This window comes from Podarcis tiliguerta (genome assembly GCF_965153285.1).
Source record: "Podarcis tiliguerta genome assembly, chromosome: 8".
NCBI lineage: Eukaryota > Metazoa > Chordata > Lepidosauria > Squamata > Lacertidae > Podarcis > Podarcis tiliguerta.
In genome coordinates this window covers 84652694-84677857 of record NC_139541.1, presented here as the reverse complement: position 1 = coordinate 84677857, position 25164 = coordinate 84652694, and the positions used below count along the sequence as shown (strand labels likewise).

Below are 25164 nucleotides of genomic sequence, written 5' to 3'. Positions count from 1 at the left end.
GGCCTTCTTCCCTGATCAAGCAAGCTCTTCTTATGTCTTTATTCAACATGCCCCCTGTTGCTGTCATTTAGTTGTGTCCGACTCTTCGTGGTCCCCTGGACCAGACCACGCCAGGCACTCCTGTCTTCCACTACCTCCCGCACTTTCGTCAAACTCATGCTGGTAGCTTCGAGAACACTGTCCCACCATCTCGTCCTCTGCATCCCCTTCTCCTTGTGCCCTCCATCTTTCCCAACATCAGGGTCTTTTCCAGGGAGTCTTCTCTTCTCATGAGGTGGCCAAAGTCTTGGAGCCTCAGCTTCAGGATCTGTCCTTCCAGTGAGCACTCAGGGCTGATTTCCTTCAGAATGGAGAGGTTGGAACTTCTTGCAGTCCATGGGACTCTCCAGAGTCTCCTCCAGCACCAGAATTCAAAAGCATCCATTCTTCGGCGATCAGCCTTCTTTATGGTCCAGCTCCCACTTCCATACATCACTACTGGGAAAACCAGAGCTTTAACTATATGGAGAAGAGAAGAGAAGACTCCCTGGAAAAGACCCTGATGTTGGGAAAGATGGAGGGCACACGGAGAAGGGGACGACAGAGGACAAGATGCTGTCTAGGTTTGTCATCTCTTTTCTCCCAAGAAGCAGGCGTCTTTTAATTTCGTGAGTGCTGTCACCATCTGCAGTGATCATGGAGCCCAAGAAAGTAAAATCTCTCACTGCCTCCCTTTCTTCATGCCCCCTGTAACCGATCCCATTCGGAGGTCTGGCTGCCGCTTTCTGGAGGAGCTCTGGAGCTCCTGAACACTTTTCAAAGACAGCCCACCTCCGAGCGTGTTGTAGTAGCCCAACCGGGAGGTAACTAAGGCATGCGTCACCATGGCCAGATCCAACATCTGCTCGGGTGGGCGGGTAGGCAGGGGGCAAGCCCTATGAATGTGGCGCTTTGGCGCATCTGGGACCAAACGCCAACCCACTTCGTGTGCACCCCATTGAGCCAGGCCAAGGCTGGGGCTCGTCGTGGAGTGAGAGAGATGAGTCAAGTGGCATTAAGGCCCACTGGTCTCCTCCTCCTCCTCCCCTGGTAGCAAATTGCTTTTGCCAGGATCCCAGCGCTTCGTTTGGGAGGCTAGATGCCTGCCCTTTCCCCCGCCCGCACCCCCACCTGCTGTCATTAATTTCAGAGCCAATAGGCATCATTATGAGCAATGCCTCCAGCTAGAGACAGCCTGTTCTGATGACTCCAGCCTTGCGGGCAAAAGCGAGATGAGGGGAGGCTGGGGGGGGGGGATGACACACAATTAGGTTCAGAATTAGGGCACACCCCTCCTTGCTTTTTTTTTTGCACTTTAGGCCTCCTCCTCCACTACCTATTTGGGAGCTGTGAGGGATTAAAGGCCACCTGACCAATCATAGAATTCTAGACTTGGAAATGCTGCAGGAGTTTATGTATAGGTTGGAGGGGGGGGGTTGCCCCTCCAGCAGATATCACGCACATGCAGCCCACTACCAAAACCAGCACCATCACTTTTGTGACATGTCCCCACAAAACACTTCATCACAGTTTCTTCCTATCTAATTCAAAGGGCCACTGCTGCAGAATACCAAATGTAAGAATTCACTGATAAATGCATCTATGTACTGGCTCACTGGGAAAACTTCAGAAATTCATCTAGACACATGAGCTCAGCTACTCAGCAGCCCCTCTGCCTGAGGGATAATCCCTGGCATCCTGATACCTGAGTGCCAGACAGGTACCCATTGCAGTAATACCAAACCCAGATGAAGACCAAAGGGTGTGATGAACTTGGCTGGGAAACAGGGAAATGTAAATATCTTTTTTGTTACACTTGATGGGTGTTTGGTGGAGGGCAAGGGGAACCATGGGGCAGGGTCCAGGATGCTCAGATTCCGGCCACCAGACCTCCCCTTTCATGATGTAACCGTGATGTAGTTTGGGGAGGTGTAACCTGGGGATTAGCAGCTAATAAAAGTTTGGGTTCTCTTTTGTTCGGGGCTTCCATCTTGTTCCACCTGGTGGCAGGTGGGAGTTCTGTCGCAACAGTCTTCAATCAAGACCAAGCCTCCTGGCTGCTGTTTTGCTCTGGTATTCCTGGCTGGTGTCCTTGTTTTTTGTCCAAGGGCGCCCTCAGATTTCTCCATTAACAGAAAAAACACCCAAAGGTCATCTAGCCGAACCCGCTGCAATGCAGGGGGCGTTTGGCTGGGGCATTTGGAGCAGGGGCTCCTCTGGGTGACCAGTTTATTGAGCATTCATCCTGATTTCCTTGTACCATGTCCAGCCTTTGTGACTTGTTTGTTCTAATTTAATCATATAATTGAAGAGGTGGAAGGGTCTCCCAGGGGTCATCTAGTCCAACCCCCTGCAATGCAGGAATCACAGTGAATGCATTCCTGGCAAGCGGCTATCTTGCCTCCAATGAAAGAGATTACACCAACTTCCTAAGGGATCTGTTCCCCTCTCAGACGGCTCTTGCTCTCAGAAAGTCACTCCTAATGTTTAGTCGGGATAATCATCATCATCATCATCCCATCTGGCTGGATTTCCCCAGCCACTCTGGGCAGCTCCCGACAGATTAAAAACAGAATAAAACATCAAATATTAAAAGCTTCCCTAAACAGAGCTGCCTTCAGGTTTCTTCTAAAAGTCAGATAGTTGTTTGTTTCCTTGACATCTGGTGGGAGGGAGTTCCACAGGGCAGAGGGGTTACCAAATGCATAACTGAGTTGAAGGTTGAGGCTCCGAGGTCGAATCTAGGTGGCATCCTCCGGCGGCGGCTGAACTACAATTCCCATCAGCCCCAGCATGCACTGCCAATCGCCATGGGAGTTGTAGTCCAGCGACATCCACAGGGCCAAAAGTTCACCGCGCCCTATCTAATCCAACCTCCCTCTCTCCCCCAAACTCTTTGGGGGCTTCAGAGAGTAGATGCGAATTTAATTGGTTATTACTGACAATTGTCAGTTTATCTACCCAGGGCAGCTGTTGAGAACGTAGATTTGAAGCGAATCGTTTTGCCTGCCTCCTTTAAAATTTTATGCGCCAGATGTCAAGGCCTGTTGGTGAATATTTAGTTTGCCACTTTTGATGTACGGTTGGCTGATAACTTCAGAAGCGCTGACCTTAACGTGCCCTTCGTTTATTTTTATTTTATTTGTACAGGTTTGCTGTGTTTTCTAAGCTGGCATTAAGCAACTGATGAAGACCTCATGCCAAAGGAAGCTGGTTTGGCTCACGCTGAAACACCTTGCGTAAAATGTGGCCTATATCAGATCTGTTAACAGGATGCTTGAATAAATATATGATATTTCTTCTCCTGCAATAAAGAGTTCTGTATTCTCTCTGCTTTTTTTGTCTTTCTTTGATGTGGTAACTCGAGCAAGTAAGCCAAGCTGCAAGGCGGGGGGGAATATAGCACGACTCTCTCTTTGGGTCTGTTGCGCAAAATGAGGCACAGAGCTCCGCTGAGGAAAACAACTTGCGGGTTTCTGAATCCATAATGCATGCGCTACACTCGGATTTCTGCTCAGAGAAAGTCCAGATTCGCTCCGCTCCAACTAATTTATGCAGAACAGCCTTAATTTACATGACGTATTAATATTGCAAGGCTTTGGGCTTGTTTGTTTGTTTGTTGCAGAATTTATTTAGCTCACATTAGCAAGTGAAACAAGGGCATGGGACAAGGGGGGGGGGGGAGGCAGGAGAAGCAAACACCCCCCCCCAAAAAAAATAGGGTCAGGGAAGGGTTCGAAACATCCCACCCCTTTACCACTTGAATGTTTCTGCCTGCCTCTTGCAGATGGACTATTTCTGGTGCGGGGGGGGGGGGGGACAACGACACAACACTTTGGGGGAAAGTTCACATGTTCTGCGAAAAAAGTCCCAAGTCCGTGCTCAGTGCAGACCCCTAAACTTCTTTCCGCCTTTCTTGAGGACTAGAGACTTGAGAAAGGAAAGAGAAACAAATGGATATTCCCTATCCACTCCATGGGTAGCCAACCCTTTGGATATTCTGGACTACAATTCCCATCAGCCTGTGGCTAATTGTCAGGGTGATGGGAGCCCCCCACAACATCTGGAGAGGATCGCCGCTGGATACCCCAGATTCCCAACTCGTGGTGTGCTACAGATGTTTGGATTGTGTCCCTATACAAGTGCTTCTCATACTTGTGTCTCTGGCTGTTTTTGGACTACAACTCCCATCATCCCTAGTTGCAAGAGCAGTGGTCAGGGATGATGGGAATTGTAGTCCCTAAACAGCTGGAGAAACCAAGTTTGGGAAACTCTGTCCTATACCCTCTTGTCCCTGTCAGAGGAAAGAACCAGGCAGCCTCTTCTCTTAACCCATCGTTTGCCAACCTGGCACCCTCTTGATGTTGTGCGCTAGAACTCCCAGCAGTTTACAGGAGTTGTTGCCCAGAACATCTGGATGGCACCAGATTAGCAAAGCCTGCCTTAAACTAGCTGCTCAACAGTGTACATTCCCAAAATTCTTACAGCCCAAGATTCTTGCCCTCTGCTTGTAGGAAATTTGGGATTGGGGATGGAAATTGCAAGCCCCTTCGCCCTGGCTTTAGACACTTGGGGTGTATATTTTTAGGACCCGCCTGATTTTTGTGATTGCAAGTTTATTATTATTATTATTTGTTGGTTGCATTCATATCCCTTTTTCTCCCATGAGTTGATGGGATGTAATATATGGTTCTCCTCTTTATTTAACAACCCTGTGCAGAGGGTCAGCTGAGAGGCAGTGATTGCACACACACACACACACACACACACACACACACACACGGTCACAGTCACTCACAGTCTAGTGGGAGATTTGAACCCTGGTCTCCCAGCTCCTACTCCAACACGCTAACCACTACACCCCACTGTTTTAAACTCTTTTAAATATTGTGTTTTATCGTTGCAACCCATCCTGAGACTTTAGGATGAAGGGTGGCTAAATAATAATAATAATAACAATAATAATAATGCTGCAAAAGTCACCAGGTCCCAAATGTCTGAAATTTTTTAAAACACCAGTGTTTGTGGGAGAATTAGAGTTGGAGCCATCCAAACGAAGCTGCGAGATGGAAACCTGAGCTCAGGAACAAGGGGAAAAACCCTTTCAGTCACTTGCCACACCTTATATCACACAGATATAGAGACAGCACGCTCCTGAAATCTCGTAAATTTCCTTAATCTCGCTTCATTGGCTCAGCTCTCCTAGCAACTCCGGCAAGAGTGGCAGCGAATTTCGGGGTGCCAGGAAGGGCAAGGCGCAAACAGACACATACACACGTCACTCCCACACTGCAAGGGTTTTGGGGGTTCACCCCACGCAGTGGGGGGGTGGGATAGCCCGGAGGAAGCGATGTTTTTCCTTCTAGCTTGTTTTAAAAGGGGGCAAAGCAACTTCTCTCTGTGAGCGCCCACAAAAAGGGGAGATCATATTGTTATGAATCACTGTGCGCTCCCATCTCCTCGCTCAAAGGGCTTTGAAGGAACGATCTCACAACAAAACCCAAGAGTTCAATAATTAAAACCCCCCATTTTACGGCGGGGGGGGTCTCTAAAGCATCTTAATCACTCCTCTTTGTTAAGAAGACAGTCGCTGTAAAGCACTTGGGCATGCAAATTACATCCCATAGTAATCGATAGCAATATCATCCTCGGGAGCCAAGGGTTTGATGGCCATTTGGAGAGTTCTTATTTGTGTCTAATTTTCTTTTCTTTTAATCTCCACTGATCCGTCTCCTTAGTGTGTGACACACACCCCCATCGTGAAAGAGCAGATTAGAATAATTCTGTTTTTAATGAACAGGGCAGGAAGGGAGGGTGGACTGCGAAAAGAAAATCAAGGCGACAGGAAGGGATGAGCTGGTATAGGACTTCCCCATCACTTCCCATGGCCCTTGCAAGGATAACTGAGCAGTGATGGGGAAAGGCACTCTGCACATGCTCTATTTCTTCTTCCTCACCTTCCTGAATTTTTTTAAAAATGGCCAAAGTCGAGCGAGGCCTCAGTGGGCACAAAAATTCAGTGGCAAAGCAAATGCACTCTGCACATGCTCAGAAAAACCACCTTTATCTGGTTAAAATCCTAGTTCTTCCTCCAACTCCTCAAAAAATAAAATCCAAATCTATCACAAATCCATCCCCCAAAATGTTTCTAGCCGATGGATGCAACTGAGAGCTCTTTAGCAACCTAGATTTCTATTTGGGCAAGGTTTTGTAAAACCCACAAGGCAGAGCATGCTACAAATATATATATATATATATATTTTTACAACCGTATCTCCAGAGCCAATACCCCCACCCAGCTCCCTCGGTATCCCAGACAAGTCGGCTTGCGCCCCAAATCTCCGGAGGAATCTCTGGGTGCCAAGAAGCCCCGACAGCCCAGCAACGTACCTTGCTCTGCAGCTCCAGCGACCCATAGGCGTTGGGGTTCACTCCCCACGGCGGCCGGTTCCTAGGGCAGCTGCTCCGCCATCCATCCCAGTTCCTCCAAGTCCCTAGAACTGGGAGCCGGGCTCCCATCGGGGAAACCGATGTGCCCGTTCGGAGGAGGACACTGCACCGCCAGGGATGCCAGGCAGCGTGCCCATTGGCACCCCGGTTGGCCCAAATGCCCTGCGATGAAATAAGATCTGTAGAGCTACAGAGCGGGGAGAGGGGAGCTCGAAGCCCACCGCGCCAGCCTCGCTGCCTTCTGCCAGGCTCTCGGTGCAAAAGATGGGCTGGAGGTGCCCAGGCAGCGGTCTTCTCGCCGCCGCCGCTGCGCCAGGAGAGGTGCCCGCCGCTTCACATCCTGAAACGACGCTGTCCAGAACAAAGAGGAAAGCCCATCTCCTTCCTGCAGGATCTTCCTGGGCTCACCTTTCGGAAGCGATCCTCAAGCGCTGGGAGCCATCCAAGCCTTCTGCTTTCCTTCAGCTGGTCTCCAATGAGGAAGATGGAGATGGGGGAAGGGATCTCTCTCTCTCTTTCTCTCGATCTCTCTCTCCCCACCAGGGCGTGGAGCTTGCAAAACTGCCCAGAGCTTTCTCTTCGCAAAGGCAGCGGCCATCCAGGGGACCCCAGAAAACACCTTTTTTTCTCTCGTTAGGTTAGCAGCCCCGGATAGCAGAGAAGATATACGCGCACGTTTAATGTGTAATAAAATCAACCAGCGGCGACCACCATCTCTCCCGTCTGCAATCCCTCCGCGGCGGCGGACAAAGAGTTAATGTTGCACGGGGTGCGCGTCCCCCGGGGGGCTCTCCTGTCCTCTGCCCCCCCCCCCCACAGCGCCGCTCCTTTATCGCCCTTGCAGATCTCTCTAGAAGCCAAAGAGGGCGGCTTGGGCGCTGCCGGGCAGCGAGGCTGCTCCGCTGGGGGATGGGCGGCCCACGCCCACCGTGGGCATCGCAGCTTGGAGCGGGGTGGGGGGATACAGCGGCGAGCCCCTCTCCGCCGGGCGCTGCATGTGAAGAAAGCCCCCCGAGGCGGGAAGAGGAAAAAAAAGCCCGGCGGTTCTAGGGCTCGAAGTCGGCGGGGCAAGAGCGGAGCATCCGCAGAGGATGGAGGATGCAGGTTGCCAGGCGATGGGTACCAGATGCGGGGGATGGAGAGAGGGATGCAGGGAGCGCGCCGGCAGGATGGCCCCGCCGAGGGCAGATGGAGAGAGCCGGAGCCGGCAGCCTGCAAGACCCGGCGCGGGCTCCCTGGCCCAAGATGCCCGGCGCCAGCAGCCGCGCCTTCAGGGAGCGCCTCCTTCTGGCTTGCGCCGGCGAACAAGCAGGGCGGCTTCTGGGCTCCGGACCAGGCACCGGGCGCCCCGCCCCGCCGGCTCTTAAAGGCGCAGCAGAAGCCCCACCCAGGTTAGGGGGCTAGCTGGCTTGCACGCTCACACGCACCCATCATTGGCACCCAGGGCAGGCTGGTTGCCGCGTTTCTTCGCCCTAAGGTCCCATACCCCTTCATGGATCACTGTCTTGCCCTGGGGAAGGGGCTTGAATAACTCAGGGAAGCGACGAGCTCTGCCGTGCAGGGCCACCCAAGATGGACAGGTCAAAGTGGAGAGTTTTGACCAAACGTGATCCACCTGGAGCAGGAACCGGCACGCCACTCCAGTATCCCTGCCAAGAAAATTCCATGGACAATAAGGTCCATATAGTTAAAGCTATGGTTTTCCCAGGAGTGATGTATGGAAGTGAGAGCTGGACCATAAAGAAGGCTGGTCGCCGAAGAATTGATGGTTTTGAATTCTGGTGCTGGAGGAGACTCTTGAGAGTCCCATGGACTGCAAGAAGATCAGACCTCTCCATTCTGAAGGAAATCAGCCCTGAGTGCTCACTGGAAGGACAGATCCTGAAGCTGAGCCTCCAAGACGTTGGCTACCTCATGAGAAGAGAAGACTCCCTGGAAAAGACCCTGATGCTGGGAAAGATGGAGGGCACAAGGAGAAGGGGATGACAGAGGACGAGATGGTGGGACAGTGTTCTCAAAGCTACAAACATGAGTCTGACCAAACTGCGGGAGGCAGTGGAAGACAGGAGTGCCTGGCGTGCTCTGGTCCAGGGGGTCACGAAGAGTCGGACACGACTAAACAACAACAACAAAGGTCCCAGAGCGGGTTATTGAAACGCAATGTTAGAATAATAGAATGGGAGGGACCTCTAGGGTCATCTAGTCCAACCCCCTGCAATGCAAGAATCCTAACACATGGTCTCCCATCCAACGTGAAACCAGAGCGGACCCTGCTTAGCTTTGCAAATGTGCTAGCATTAGGACCATAAGGAACAATTTAACTTACATAAGAACATGATATAAGTAGATAGATGGGCATCCTGGTCTCACAGCAGCCAACCGGACAGAGATACCTTTGAGCAGAACATGAGCACAAGAACCTGCAGCCATTGAAATATCTCACCTTTTTCTCCAAGGAGCTCAAGGTAGCAGGCATGGGTCTCCTCATTTAATCCCCACGACCCTCTTCTAACCTTCAAGGTCATCTCCGGAGAGTTTCATGGTCGAGTGGTGGGATTTGAACTCTGGCCTCACCCAGACCCCAGTCCAGCACTTGAACCACTACACTGGCTCTTTCTATGCAAAAATTCACCCAGGCTAGGCTTGCCATTCCTGACATGTCTTGCTTTTCTGTGTAAAAATGGCATCAGGAAGATTTTGCCAAATTGGCGAAATGTCCCCGGATGTATGTCAATGCAATGGAAAAAGCACCGGAAACAGCTTAAAACAGGGGTCAACAAACTTTTTCAGCAGGGGGCCGTCCACTGTCCCTCAGACCCTGTGGGGGGCCGGACAATGTTTTTTTTTGGGGGGGGGGGGGAGAACGAATTCCTATGCCCCACAAATAACCCAGAGATGCATTTTAAATAAAAGGACACATTCTAGTCATGTAAAAACACCAGGCAGGCCCCACAAATAACCCAGAGATGCATTTGAAATAAAGGACACATTCTACTCATGTAAAAACACGCTGATTCCCGGACCGTCCACGGGCCAGATTTGGAAGGCAATTGGGCTGGATCCAGCCCCCCGGGCCTTAGTTTGCCTACCCACAGCTTAAAATCACAATTTTTGGTGGAGGTCTCCCCCAAAAGGCTCAAAATGTTGGTGGTTTCCTAAAATAAAAGAAAAAAAAGCTAAACAACTTTCCAACTCTACAATTCTATGGTTCTAACTTTCAGCCCTGAGATCTGAGGTGTCCTCTTCCTGCCCGCTGCTCTACGGCAACAGATTTATAAGCAGTGTAGTTTCTCCAGCATCTCCTTCCAGAAATGCAGGATGAGGCCTCTTCTGCCCGCTCTCCTGCTTTTCTTCCAAATGTGAAGGAACTCAGCCATGGCAGTAACCCAGTTTTGGGGTAGGTTTGGGGGAGTCAGCACTTCATGCCAGGATTAAGCCTGGCCAGCTGGCTCAGCGAAGATATTAATAGTTCCTCTCCCTTCCTCCCCCCCCCCAAGCACCTCCTGGCCACAACCTGTATGTGGCACAGAAATGGGAAAGAGGGTGGTGGTTCTGTGTAGCTCAGAAGCTTGCTAGCATAAAGACAGTGGGTCTTATCTGAAGCATCCAATTTTATTTGGGCATTGAAACCTGCAACGTCCTAATGGCGGCATCACGTGGGGATGCAGATATTGCAAAATCTTGAGTGCTCTCATATGGGGGGGGTCTGTCTTCTGCCTCCCCATGCGAGGGAATATTCATCAGAATCAGGGATCGGCTTAGCTTAGCTCAGCAGGGAAGCAGGCTTCGCTTGCAGAAAGTCCCAGGAATATTCCTTAATCGTAAAAAGGATCTCTGGGGTGGGAGCTCATAAGAAAATAAAAAGAGCATGATGGATTAGACCATGGGTAGGCAAACTAAGGCCCGGGGGCCGGATCCGGCCCAATCACCTTCTCAATCCGGCCTGCAGACGGTCCAGGAATCAGTGTGTTTTTACAAGAGTAGAATGTGTGCTTTTCTTTAAAATGCATCTCTGGGTTATTTGTGGGGCATAGGAATTCATTCTTTCCCCCCCACCAAACAAATATAGTCCGGCCCCCCACAAGGTGTGAGGGACAGTGGACTGGCCCCCTGCTGAAAAAGTTTGCTGACCCCTGCATTAGACCAAGGCCCACCTAGTCTAGCATCCTCTTATCACTGTGGCTGCAGGGAACCAGAAAGCAGGATTTGAGCCCAAGAGCAACTCTGCTCTCCTGCGATTTCCTGCAGCCAGAATTCAGAAGCATCGCTGCCTCTGACCGTGGAGGCAGAACAGAGCCATCCTGGCTAGGAGCCATCGACAGCCGTCCCCTTCGTGGTTTTTTCTCCTCCTCCATGAAAGCCATCCAAGTTCATGGCCAACCAGCACTGTGGCAGTGAGTTCCATAGTTTAACTATGTTCTGTGTGAAGAAGTACTGGGAATTAATGACAGGAGAGCCGGTCTCCTGATAGCTGAGGACCTCTCTCTGTTGCTTGAAATGAGATCCCCAGCGCAGATTGCTTCTCCAGATGAGAGGAAGGCAATTTGCATCTGAGCTGAATGGGAGAAGCTGAGCAAAGAAGTTCTTGCAGGAAAGTTAGCAGGAACTGGGCAGGGGGTGTGTTTTGGTATATTGCTCCCTGGGAAATCTCCTGCAAGAAGGCTTCTTTGCTTCCAATACGCTCTGCATGCATATTGGGAAACAAAGAAAAAAATATCTATTTTTTTATCAAGCTCTCTTATTGTAAAGAAGCCAAATTCTGTATATCCAGGACAGATAAACGATAGGATTTCTTCACGCAGTGGATAGCTAAAGTGAGGGATTTCCTTCCACAGGAGACTGTGATGGACTCGGATGCCGGACTAAGTGGATTTAGGTTCTTATCCACCTTGCTATTCAGATCTGGGGACCATATACCAGCATCCTTCATCTTGTCTCTGTGTTAATGAATTTTCCCTGCCATCTCAAGGAACAGGAAGTGGAGGAGAGTTTGCATATGGAAGCACTCCCACTCAAAGCTGCAAATAAAGTTTTGTCTCATTTTTGCATTGGGGGGGGAAAAGATTGCACATTGTTATGTGCAGCAAAGTGATGGTAACTGCAAGGCGATTGGGCCAGTAGTGAATGTGTTTGGTCTGAAGCTGCTGCCAGTTGGGGACACCTCCAGCGCTGCTTTGACCTGTGTCATATAATAATAATAATAATAATAATAATAATAATAATAATAATAATTTATTATTTATACCCAGCCACTGTGGGTGGCTTCCAAAAAATATTAAAATACTGTAATACATCAAACATTAAAAGCTTCCCTAAACAGGGCTGCCTTCAGATGTCTTCTAAAAGTCTGGTAGTTGTTGTTCTCTTTGACATCTGGTGGGAGGGCGTTCCACAGGGCAGGCGCCACCACCGAGAAGGCCCTCTGCCTGGTTCCCTGTAACTTGGCTTCTCGCAGCGAGGGAACCGCCAGAAGGCCCTCAGAGCTGGACCTCAGTGTCCGGGCAGAACGATGGGGGTGGAGATGCTTTTTTGGGTATACTGGGCCTTTGAGGCCGTTTAGGGCTTGAAAGGTCAGCACCAACACTTTGAATTGTGCTCGGAAACGTACTGGGAGCCAATGTAGGTCTTTCAAGACCGGTGTTATGTGGTCTCGGCGGCCACTCCCAGTCACCAGTCTGGCTGCTGAATTCTGGATTAGTTGTAGTTTCTGGGTCACCTTCAAAGGTAGCCCCACGTAGAGCGCATTGCATTAGTCCAAGCGGGAGATAACCAGAGCGTGCACCACTCTGGCGAGACAGTCTGTAGGCAGGGAGGGTCTCAGCCTGCGTACCAGATGGAGCTGGTAAACAGCTGCCCTGGGCAAAGATTTGACCTGTACCTCCATGGATGGCTGTGAGTCCAAAATGACTCCTAGGCTGCGCACCTGGTCCTTCAGGGGCACAGTTACCCCATTCAGGACCAGGGAATCCTCCACACCCACCCGCCCCCTGTCCCCCAAAAACAGTACTTCTGTCTTGTCAGGATTCAAACCCAATCTGTTAGCCACCACCCATCCTTTAACAGAAAATTGCTCTTTCACACACACACACACACACCCTCCACCACTCAAAACAAAAGCTGCCGCCCTGGTGAGTGTGGAATTTTACAGAGAAGAAAAAGCGGCAGATAAAAGCATTCACTGACAGTGTGGCATAGTGGTTAGAGCGCTGGACTGGAGACCCAGGAGACAGCAGACGTCGAATCCCCACTCACCCGTAAAGCTCACCTTGGGCCAGTTAGCCGAACCTACCTCACAGGGATGTTGCGAAGCTCAAATGGGCAGGGAGAGGACTGTGTGCCAGCACCTTGAGTTCCTCTTTGAGAAATGTAATAGATAGACTATATGGAACTTGCCAAACTGACTGGGAGACTCCGAGACCAGAGAGAAGAGACGGTGGAAGAAGACTGGAAGAAGTTTAAGGAATATTTGAAAAAATATGTTAATATTAAAATCTGAGAATAGCTTTGGAAGTGGATATAGGCTGTAGGGTTAGAAGTAGAAGATAGGGTATTTTAAAATAGTATTATTTGTAAGTGATAAAATGTGAAGCTATTTTTTAAGTGTGATTTTTTATTTTTTAAGTGTGTATTTTTTAAGATGGTTAGAAATTATGATACAGTGGTACCTCGGGTTACATACAGTTCAGGTTACATACGCTTCAGGTTACAGACTCTGCTAACCCAGAAATATTACCTCAGGCTAAGAACTTTGCTTCAGGATGAGAACAGAAAGTGTGCTCCGGCAGCACAGTGGCAGCAGCAGGAGGCCCCATTAACTAAAGTGGTGCTTCAGGTTAAGAACAGTTTCAGTTTCAGGTTAAGAACGGACCTCCGTAATGAATTAAGTACTTAACTGGAGGTACCACTGTATATGTAAACTGCTGAAGGGGATGCGGGTGGCGCTGTGGGTTAAACCACAGAGCCTAGGACTTGTTGGTCAGAAGGTCGGCGGTTCGAATCCCCGCAATGACGGGGTGAGCTCCCATTGCTCAGTCCCTGCTCCTGCCAACGTAGCAGTTTGAAAGCATGTCAGAGTGCAAGTAGATAAATAGGTACCACTCCGGCGGGAAGATAAACGGCGTTTCCGTGCGCTACTCTGGTTTGCCAGAAGCGGCTTAGTCCTGCTGGCCACATGACCCAGAAGCTGTACGCCGGCTCCCTTAGCCAATAAAGCGAGATGAGCGCCGCAACCCCAGAGTCGGCCACGACTGGACCTCTAATGGTCCCCTTTACCTTTTTTAAACTGCTAAAAGATGAAAATGAAAATCAGATAGGTGGGACGTGGGGAAGCCCACTTAATGTTTAGAAAAATAAGGGTATGTCAAGAATTTGTTTGTACTGTTTGTCTTTTCTGTTTGTTTTTTTAATTTGTGTTATAAAATGAATAAAAAAAGAGAAATGTAATAGATAAATACATACAACTGCCATCAGCCCTGGGACACCCCCCCCCTCCTTTCTGCCTCCCAGCCTCCTCCTCCTCTTCTCCCTCCTCCCCTCCCTTTTCCTAGCCAGGGAAATAATTGCTAAGTTCTAAAGAGATCTCCCTCCTCTTCCCCTTGCCCTCCCTCCCTCCCAATTTAATATCGGCAGCTGCACCAAGCTGGCCTCTGGGAGAAGAGGCCGTGAGTGGGATTAATAACCCAGCGTCCATAGCAAGGCGCATGAGATGGGTTGTCTGGGAAATGTGGTGCAATGGGGGCAAGGGGGGCGGGAGAGAGAGAGGGAAACAGAGGCTGGCTCCGCGAGACCCAAATAATCCTGTATAAAGCATGTCTGATTAGGAAGCTCGGGGAGATGGGAATAATAGGCCTGTCAGTTGCTCTTAATAAAACAGGTACTCTGCGGGCGAAAATGTGCCTGTTCTGCGCAAGTTTCTGGCTAGTTAGTCCTGGGGCATTTGAGGGGTTTAACTTCGCAAGCGAGGGCTGCCGGCGTCCCAGGCTGACACACTTTCTGCTCCTCCGCTCCATTCTGCTCATGCGCTTTGTTCATGCTCAGATGCACCGTCATCTTTGTTACTGTTGCAGGAACCCCCCCCCAATCATTCAGTTTGTACAAACCACACACACACACACACACACACACTACATACGCTACGCTTCTGTTATAAATTCATAGAAAATCAACCATACATCGGATTTGCACTGTTCCACTTTTATTTTACTCCATGAAGGAAGGACTACAAAATGGGGAAGGTTTGATACAGGGCAGCCATAATCCCTTCAGCATACCAACACATCCACAGGAGCCCTGCCCAGTTGCTATGCCAACCCTGATGGTCCTAGACAGAAGACCATCAAGATCACAAAGAACTTGCATATGGGAGTGGATTCAGCACAGGGACTGGAACAAGGGACAATGATCAGCTCTTCCCTCTGGGGGCAGGAAACTGCAAACTCCCCTTTGTCACCTGGAAAGTACTCATGGGGAGGGGGAAAGGGGGAACCAGCCAGGTGACAGGACACTCAGGTTACCACCACAACTCCTCCCTCAACCCCTCCTTTCTGTGATGTAGTTGTGATGTAGTCTTAGGGGTGTAGTTTGGGGGATTAGTAAGTAATAAAAGGTGGGGTCTTCTTTTGTTCTGGACTTCCATTTTGCTTCATCTTGTTGCGGGTGGGAGTCCTGTCGCGACAGTATTCAGTAAAGGCCAAGCCTACAGGCTGCTGTTTTGCTCCAAGTGATCCTGGTTGGTGTCTTTTTTTGGTCCAAGGGAGCCCTCGGATTTTCCCGTTAACATTACTGCATTATATGGCTTTGCACTGAAGGCAGGTTCTGGGGCGATGCCTCTGTTGAATGCTGGACTCGTAGAACCACAGGATTGTAGAGTCGGAAGAGTCCTCAATCTATTCCAGCCCATCTTGGCTTCCAGATCTGTGCTTCATTTGTTTTTGTTAAAATCTGTAAAACTCAATAAAAAATTATTTAATCAAACACAGTCAACATTATCTCAAAAACAAAACAGGATATAAATCCCCAACCCTCTTTCCCCTCTCCACGACTTCCTTCAACTTAATTTTCTGGTTCTTTGAATATTTGCTTCCCCTCCTTGTTTTATTCTTAATATGCAGTCTTTAACTTCAGTATTATTATATTCTCAACATTTTTATACCCTACTTATTTTCATATTTCCTCTTGCACTTTTCTATTTTCCCATTTTAATTTCTATGCTGTTAATTGTAAATGTTGACTCAAACACTGCTAGTGAGTCCATATCTTTACACTTTTTCTGTAGGTGCAACATATCGTATTTTTCGCTCTATAAGACGCACCAGACCACAAGACGCACCTAGTTTTTGGAGGAGGAAAACAAGAAAAAAATTATTCTGAATCTCAGAAGCCAGAACAGCAAGAGGGATCACTACGCAGTGAAAGCAGCGATCCCTCTTGCTGATCTGGCTTCTGGGATAGCTGCGCAGCCTGCATTCGCTCCATAAGACACACAGACATTTCCCCTTACTTTTTAGGAGGGAAAAAGGGAGTCTTATAGAGCAAAAAATACGGTAAATGGTTCCCAGTCTTTTTTAAAAAAAAATAATTAATCTCTATTATCCTTGTCTCTATGTTTTGCAGTTAACTTCGCCATTTCAGCATATTCCATCAGTTTTTCTTCCCATTCTTCTTTTGTTGGCATCTTGGCTTCCAGACCGGCGGTCACTTTGGTTGCCCTCCTCTGTCCACGTTTCAGCTTGTCAATGCCCTTCTTAAACTGTGGTGTCCACAGGACTCCAGATAGGGTCTGGCCAGAGCGGTGCCATTACAGTGGTACCTTGGTTCTCAAACTTAATCCATTCCAGAAGTCCGTTCCAAAACCAAAGCGTTCCAAAACCAAGGAGCGTTGCTTTCCCATAGAAAGTAATGCAAAACAGATTAATCCGTTCCAGACTTTTAAAAGCAACCCCTAAAACAGCAACTGAACATGAATTTTTACGATCTAACGAGACCATTGATCCATAAAATGAAAGCAATAAACAATGTACTGCAGTCACACAATCAATCCATCAGTAGCTGAACTGGGTTCCACACAAACACAAAACAAAAAGAGCCACAAAAACGCAAAATAAATAGCAAAAACATAGAGTCCTCAGAGTAACACTCAAAACGGAAGTGTGGCACTCAAGTCGGAAATGTAACACTCAAAACGGAGCACGTTCACAAACCAGAACACTTACTTCCAAATTTGCAGTGTTTTGGTTCCAAGTTGTTTGAGTGCCAAGGCGTTTGAGAACCAAGGGACCACTGTACTTGGGTGTACAGTGGTACCTCTGGTTGTGAACGGGATCTGTTCCGGAGCCCCCTTCGCAACATGAGCAGAACGCAACCCGCTTCTGCGCATGCACGTGACGTCATTTTCAGCGTCTGCGCATGCGCAAGTGGCGAAACCCAGAAGTAACCCTTTCCCGTACTTCCAGGTCGCTGCAGGACGCAACCTGAAAAGATTTAACCTGAAGCAAACGTAACAAGAGGTATGACTGTATGTGGATACCGTCATTTACTATGGCGCCATCTACTGGTGGGCTCCCAGCCTTGTACCCTATGACCTTCCTGAGTCACCATCATTCAGGGTAGTAGATGCTGGGGCAGACGCTGGTCTGAGTTAATATAATGCAGCTTGCTTCATATGCTCAACATCTTCTGCAACATCCTGTTTTCCCAGGGCACCTGGTCCGGGGGCTCCCTCCAGCAGACTGGATCCTTGTGGTGAGGGTTTCTTGAAGCCTTGAATTTCGAAGACCGTGACTCGGCAGCGCTGCCTCTGGGGCCAACTGACAAGGAAGACGACGAACCCTCTTAATACGGGATAACGTTTTGGGGCTGGCAGGCATAAGCATGTTTTTGCTCGACATAACAAATTAAAATATGGAGAGTTATTCTTCCCCCTTTGCGTTGTCTTATGCTTTATAATAATAAAAAAAGCGCCGCCCAACCCCGGGCGCTTTCCATCGAGTTATAAATTAAATGCATTTTTAAAAGATGTGTACACTCACATCATGCAAATGTGTGAACGGGAGATTACACAAATAAATTCAATGATGGCTTCAAGATGCAGATTTAACACCAGGGCCGTCCTGTAAATGGCAAGGATTAAAGGGGATATTTCTGCGCACAGACAGAGGCAGGAGCGCGCAGAGACGTTCCAAGTGTATTGTGACGGTGTCCAAGTCGCTGTTTTTCAAATCCAGGAGCTTTGTAGTTCCCAGGGAATCGGGCGCCAGTCATCTCCACAGCCAGGGGTTCCACCACAGCACAGCCACTGTTAAGGCAGAGTGCAAGAATGGCTAAGTTAGCCGCTTAACCGCTGAAGTCGCAAGGACTGGCACATTGCAAATGCATGAGGAGAAAAGAAATGACAGTGTCATTTTCATTCCACCCGAGCCCGCTGAGGCTCTCCCAGAGCCTCAAATTCATTATTTGAGGAGGAGGGTGTGGGATGTGCCAATCTCTGCTGCTTGATTTCTCAAGCAAAGAGGTGCTGGGGCTCAACGCTCCGGGAAATTCAAGGTTTCTGCTTCAGAAGACACCCCGTCCCTTCCTAATCCCAGATGTGCAGGGGAACTCCAGCTAAGCTTAATATGGTCTCTAAGCAAGGGCTCTCCAAGATTTCAGGTATATGGGCAGGGCCAGATTTAGGTTTGATGAAACTACAACTAACCCAGAATGCGGCAGCTAGACTGGGGACTGGGAGCGGCCGCTGAGACCACAGAACACCAGTCCTGAAAGACCTACATTGGCTCCCAGGACGTTTCTGAGCACAAATCAAAGTGTTGGTGCTGACCTTGAAAGCCCTAAACGGCCTCGGTCCAGTATACCTGAAGGAGTATCTCCACCCCCATCATTTTACCCGGACATTGAGGTCCAGCTCCGAGGGCCTTCTGGCGGTTCCCTCATTGCGAGAAGTGAGGTTACAGGGAACCAGGCAGAGGGCCTTCTCAGTGGTGGCGCCTACCCTGTAGAATGCCCTCCCATCAGATGTCAAGGAAATAAACAACTATTAGAAGACATCTGAAGGCAGCCCTGTTTAGGGAAGCTTTTAATGTTTAACAGACCACTGTATTTTAATATTTTGTTGGAAGCCACCCAGAGTGGCTGGGGAAACCCAGCCAGATGGGCGGGGTATAAATAATATGTTGTTGTTGTTGTTGTTGTTGTTGTTGTTGTTGTTGTTGTTGTTGTATGATGAAGCCCCAGTGGCGTAGCGTGGGTTGTCAGCACCCAGGGCAAGGCAAGTAATTTGCGCCCCCCCCCCCCGCTGCACTGTCCCTCCCCCAGATAGTCCCTCGCGCTCTCTCCGCACCGCACTGCACGCCTGGCACACCCCCCCTCCACAGTGGGCGGCGACCCGGCGGCTCGGATCGGATTCGTACAGCCAGCACTGCAGTGAGAGAGAGTGAGTGAGCCAGGTAGGGGCAGAGAGCTGCGAGTGTGAGCGCCCCCACCCCAGATGTTGCGCCCGGTGCGGCTGGCCCCCCCTGCACCCCCCACGCTACGCCACTGTGAAGCCCTAAGCTACTGAAGGTAATGGGGCCCTTTCTATGTCCAGCTGTCCTTTGTCCACAACAAATGGTGCCTGTTTTTTTGTGTTGAATATATGCTAGATGGTCATTTATGGACCTCACAATATATGCTAGATGGTCATTTATGGACCCTCTCTCACAGAGACACTAGCTGTAGAATGAGAAGGAACCATGGAATCATAGAACTGTAGAATTGGAAGGGACCCCCAGAGGTCATCTAGTCCAAACCCCTGCGATGCTGAAAGAAGTCGAGCACACATGCTGCTCAAAAGCCCTTTCATTTTCTAGTGCTTTACATTTTCAAGCAATCAAGCCCTGCCGTTCCAGCTGCCAAGCCCTCGACGCTAATTAAAACCTGGATGGATCCTCTTCCAGCAGGATTTTCTCTACTAGAATCCTGTTACTTTGCATACTGCCAAAGTCTCACTTTTCTGTCTGCTATAACGCAATTATCTCCACTGGAAAGAAACTTTGGGGGAGCATCAGAAGCAAAGCGGAATGATGTGCGGATGCTCCAGCACAAATCCAACACTCATGCGTTGAAGTGGTGCTTCAGGTTAAGAACAGTTTCAGGTTAAGAACGGACCTCCAGAACAATTTAAGTTCTTAACCCAGGGTACCACTGTATGTCCTCTCCTACTTTTAAACCACAGAGCCTAGGACTTGCCGATCAGAAGGTCAGCGGTTTGAATCCCCGCGACGGGGTGAGCTCCCGTTGCTCGGTCCCTGCTCCTGCCAACCTAGCAGTTCGAAAGCACATCAAAGTGCAAGTAGATAAATAGGTACCGCTCCGGCGGGAAGGTAAACGGCGTTTCCGTGTGCTGCTCTGGTTCTCCAGAAGCAGCTTAGTCATGCTGGCCACATGACCCGGAAGCTGTCTGTGGACAAATGCTGGCTCCCTCGGCCAAGAAAGCGAGATGAGTGTCGCAACCCCAGAGTCATTCACGACTGGACCTAACGGTCAGGGGTCCCTTTACCTTTACCTTTACTTTCCTAAACATTTCCACACACTTACATTCTTATAATGAAACATGAAGCAACCATTCAGGGCTATCAGATGAACAAGAGGTTGGCTGTTGAGCATCCATAAAACTTACCTGATAAAAGATAAAAAAAATCCTGTCTTTTAGAATAATTGAAATTACCTGCGGTTTTTAAAAGCTTCTCCTACAAAGGTCTTACAAGACTTTTTGAGAGCACAATACAGGAAGGGTGGGGGAAGGGAAGCAGCACCCAGAAAACAAATGACAGAATGGGGTTTTTTTGGGGGGGGGGCACACTGCTGGTGCTCTCTGCCCCTTACAGGGGGTGTTGTGGGTCTTCGCATCTCTGCCACATAGCCAGGAGCTGTGTAAAGGATCAGCTGCATGCATCAAACATCTGTTTTTCAGAAAATGTAAGTTTGCAGATTCTCTTCTGTTCGGGGGGGTGGAGAGCAAAAATTAAATCAAGTGTGCCAACCCAGCCCATTGCAAACAATGGTGTCAGTACGCAAATTAATGCAAACAATGGTGTCAGTACACAAATTAAGAATGGATAAGAAGGAATATTTAAGCGATAAGGCGGACAGTGGTGAGAAGTAGGGGGAGGAGAGGTGGGGAAATATTGTTAAAAAGGTGTAGTCATAGGTATATCGGGACGCGGGTGGCGCTGTGGGTTAAACCACAGAGCCTAGGGCTTGCTGATCAGAAGGTAGGTGGTTCGAATCCCTGCGACGGGGTGAGCTCCCGTTGCTTGGTCCCTGCTCCTGCCAACCTAGCAGTTTGAAAGCACAAAGTGCAAGTAGATCAATAGGTACCGCTCCAGCGGGAAGGTAAACGGCGTTTCCGTGCGTTGCTCTGGTTCGCCAGAAGCGGCTTAGTCATGCTGGCCACATGACCCGGAAGCTGTACGCCGGCTCCCTCGGCCAGTAAAGCGAGAGGAGCACCGCAACCCCAGAGTCGGCCACGACTGAGCCTAATGGTCAGGGGTCCCTTTACCTTTATCTATAGGTATATCAGCACTCAAATCTGAAATGTTAAATTGTGTTATTAGTGTTATTGTGGTTTTTGTTGCATGTATTTTTTGTGGTTGTTGTTTGTATTGAAAAAAATGATTAAACGAATTAAAAACAACAATGGTGTCAGTAGTGGGATACTAAATAAGTAAATAAGTAAATAAATAAAGCATGCAAGCAAGCAGGCAAGGAAGGAAGGAAGGAATCTGGACACAGATCCTAGAATCATAGAATCCTAGAGTTGGAAGAGACCACCAGGGCCATCGAGTCCAACCCCCTGCCAAGCAGGAAACAGCATCAGAGCACTCCTGACATATGGTTGTCAAGCCTCTGCTTAAAGACCTCCAAAGAAGGAGACTCCACCACACTCCTTGGCAGCAAATTCCACTGTCAAACAGCTCTTACTGTCAGGAAGTTCTTCCTAATGTTTAGGTGGAATCTTCTTTCTTGTAGTTTGGATCCATTGCTCCGTGTCCGCTTCTCTGGAGCAGCAGAAAACAACCTTTCTCCCTCCTCTATGTGACATCCTTTTATATATCTGAACATGGCTATCATCTCACCCCTTAACCTCCTCTTCTCCAGGCTAAACATGCCCAGCTCCCTTAGCCGTTCCTCATAAGGCATCATTTCCAGGCCTTTGACCATTTTGGTTGCCCTCCTCTGGACACGTTCCAGTTTGTCAGTGTCCTTCTTGAACTGTGGTTGTTGCATGTATTTTTTGTGGTTGTTGTTTGTATTGAAAAAAATGATTAAATGAATTAAAAACGACAATGGTGTCAGTAGTGGGATACTAAATAATAAGTAAATAAGTAAATAACTAAAGCATGCAAGCAAGCAGGCAAGGAAGGAAGGAAGGAAGGAATCTGGACACAGATCCGGTTCTTCTCCTGAACCTGGCAGTGCCAAGACAAATCTGGGAATGTGTGCGATTTGCAGACACCTTCTCCTGCTGGTTTTGCTGACAGATCTGAAAATGCCTGAGGAAGCCCGAGGCGTTTCGAAGGCATACCTGGCAGGGGAGCGGATCAGAAAAACTTCCGCTCCATGCCACTCAAGAAGGAGGTTAGGCGGAAGAGACAGCTGTCAACAGCTGCCAAGTCCCCGAGTCTCTTCCCAAGCGCAAGTTGCCCTAGAAACCTGCAAGAAGCGTCTCTCTCTCTGGGTTTCCTAAAAGGAGGGGAGGGCGGGGGGAATCCGACCCGTGACAGGGCTCTGCTCCTTGATCTCAGCCTGATAGGGAAGAGGAGATGAAAGGTTCATTACCGCCTCAGCAAATTTGAAAGAAGATTAACCCCTTTGGAGTTTCTGAGTCTCCATCTCTGTTGCCAGGAAGACTTAAAAGGTACGAAGAAGGGGGAAGGGGAGTGTTGCAAAGAGCAGAGAGTTTTGCAGAAACTTTACTCCCCAAATTGACTCATAGCTGAGTAGGATTGTCTTCCATGAACACGGTTTGAACAGTGAATCCATAAGTGACTGTGGAGCCAATTCTGGATCCACACGTCCTTCCACAGTGGAGACATTGGTTTCCGGGTGGGAGTTGATCATGGTGTGGATTTGCCAAGCGTGCCTTCCTCTTAGCACGTTTCTCCCTTGCGTCCTGAGTTCGAGCGTCTTCAGAGTCCGTGACGCCTTTGGTCAAGGCTGTTCTCCAACTGGAGCACTCGCAGGCCAGTGTTCCCCAGTTGTCAGTGTTTATAGAACTGGGATGTTTTGCCCCTATACTTCTGCAAGTTTGTTTGGCGATCCAGGGCACAGTCCTTCAATGGCTGCGCTTGTTTCTCTCTGGTTGGGGGGCAGAGGGTGGCACTGGGGGGGGACTGTCATCGCGCCACTCCTTGGTGTGTGGAGTGCCACAGGGTGCGATACTCTCCCCGATGCTTTTCAACATCTTTATGCGCCCCCTCGCCCAACTTGTCTGGAGTTTCGGTTTGGGCTGCCATCAGTATGCCGATGACACCCAACTCTATCTGTTGATGGATGGCCATCCTGACTTGGCCCCAGACACACTGACCAGATGCTTGGAAGCTGTGGCTGGATGGTTACGTGGGAGCCGGTTGAAGTTAAATCCTTCGAAGACAGAGGTCCTTTGGCTGGGACGGGGCGATATGGGATTGGGGGGGGGGGGCAATTCCCATCTCTTGCGGGGTGCAATTAGTGCCAGCACCGTCCGTTAAGAGTATGGGTGTAATCTTTGACACCTCCCTTTCCATGGAGGCGGAGATTGCAGCTATAACAAAGGCGGCATTTTTTCATCTCCTCCAAGCTAAGCAGTTGGCTCCTTACCTCTCTCGCCCTGACCTAGCCACTGTGATCCACGCGATGGTCACCTCCAGACTGGATTATTGTAACTCGCTCTACGTGGGGCTGCCCTTGAGACTGACCCAGAAACTCCAGCGGGTGCAGAATGCTGCAGCGAGACTCCTTATGGGGTCTTCGCTGCGAGATCACGTTCACCCAGTGCTATACCAGCTGCACTGGTGCCCAGTGGAGTACAGGATCAGGTTTAAGGTGCTGGTTTTGACCTTTAAAGCCCTATGCGGCCTAGGACCCTCGTACCTACGGGACCACCTCTCCTGGTATGCCCCGCGGAGGACCTTACCGTCTTCAAATAAAAAACATCTTGGAGGTCCCGGGCCACAGGGAGGTTAGGCTGGCCTCAACCAGAGCCAGGGCCTTTTCTGGTGTGGCCCCGATCTGGTGGAACGCTCTGTCACAAGAGACTAGGGCTCCGCAGGACTTGACGTCTTTCCGCAGGGCCTGCAAGACGGAGCTGTTCCACCAGGCCTTTGGTCGGGGTTCAGTCTGACCCCCTCTCTCCTTCTATAATCTTCAGATGGTTGCCATTAATTTGATTCTGAACTGATTTTAGAATGTATTTCAATTAATTGGTTGTGATTTTATGTACACTGTGCTATTTTTACTGTCGTTAGCTGCTCTGAGCCCGGCTTTGGCTGGGGAGGACAGGATACAAATTATTATTATTATTATTATTATTATTATTATTATTATTATTATTAAATAAAGCTGATGAGGAAATAGTAAAGGTAAAGGTAAAGGTACCCCTGCCCGTACGGGCCAGTCTTGCCAGACTCTAGGGTTGTGCACCCATCTCACTCAAAGAGGCCAAGGGCCAGCGCTGTCCGAAGACACTTCCGGGTCACGTGGCCAGCTCTGGCGAGCCAGAGCCGCACACGGAAACGCCGTTTACTTTCCCGCCGGAGCGGTACCTATTTATCTACTTGCACCCAGGGGTGCTTTCGAACTGCTAGATTGGCAGGCACTGGGACCGAACAGCGGGAGCGCACCCCACCGCGGAGATTCGAACCGCCGACCTTTCGATCGGCAAGCCCTAGGCACTTGAGGCTTTAACCCACAGCGCCACCCGCGTCCCTTATGAGGAAATAGTAAGCGCCTTTAAAAAAAAACCATAAGGAGTGTTTGCAGGGTCAGGGCAGAAAGGGCCCAACTAGTCCAGCATCATCTTCTCACAGCGGCCAACCTGATGCCTGTGCAAAACCCACAAGCAGGACTCGAACACAAGACCTCTGTTCCCCTCCTGCGATTTCCAGCAACTGCTATTCCAACTGTGGAGAGCAGCGCATAGCCATCATGACTGGTAGCCATTGATAGCTCTCTCTTCCTCCATGAATTTGTCCAACCCCCTTTTAAAGCCACCCAAGAGGGTGGCCATCACGTCCTCCTGTGGCAATGAGTTCCATAGTTCAACAATGCGCTGCTTCCAGCATTCAGCTTCATTGGAGGTCCATCAGTTCTCATGTCCTGGAGCGGCCTGTTTGCTAAACAGCTTGGAAATCTCTTCTCAGCTACTACCTTTATACCGGAGCCCACAAAAGACATTGGTGCCTCCTCAACGGAGACGCTTTGAGATAAATTTTTTAACAGAAGCACCAGCTACAAATCATATACACATCGGTACAAATTGTGGTCTGTGTGGGTGGCAAGAGTTTGGGGGTGGGAAAGCAAGCTCCCCCCCCCCACCTCCCCGAGGGAACGCTGTCTCAGAATTAAGTTTACTGCTGTCGGTTTCACTAAAACAAGGAATAATCTACTGTTACTCACTGGATGTGCCGCGTTTACATATATTTTACGGAAATGCGACAAGAGAAACCAGGCCTCATCTTGCGA

At 49.4% G+C, this 25164-nt stretch overlaps 1 protein-coding gene and 1 long non-coding RNA gene across 2 annotated transcripts in view; one reads left to right on the top strand and one right to left on the bottom strand.

Moving 5' to 3' along the window:
• Positions 1-7758, bottom strand: part of LOC310684296 (leucine-rich repeat and fibronectin type III domain-containing protein 1-like protein) — a 62021-nt gene extending 54263 nt beyond the window's left edge. The window contains exon 1 of the mRNA XM_083455204.1: positions 6409-7758. The gene's annotated coding sequence lies outside the window, so the exon portion shown is untranslated. The remainder of the gene's footprint in view (positions 1-6408) is intronic.
• The window catches only part of LOC310684923, a 174854-nt gene that overhangs the window by 18657 nt on the left and 131033 nt on the right, over positions 1-25164 (top strand). The gene's annotated exons all lie outside the window — the stretch shown is intronic.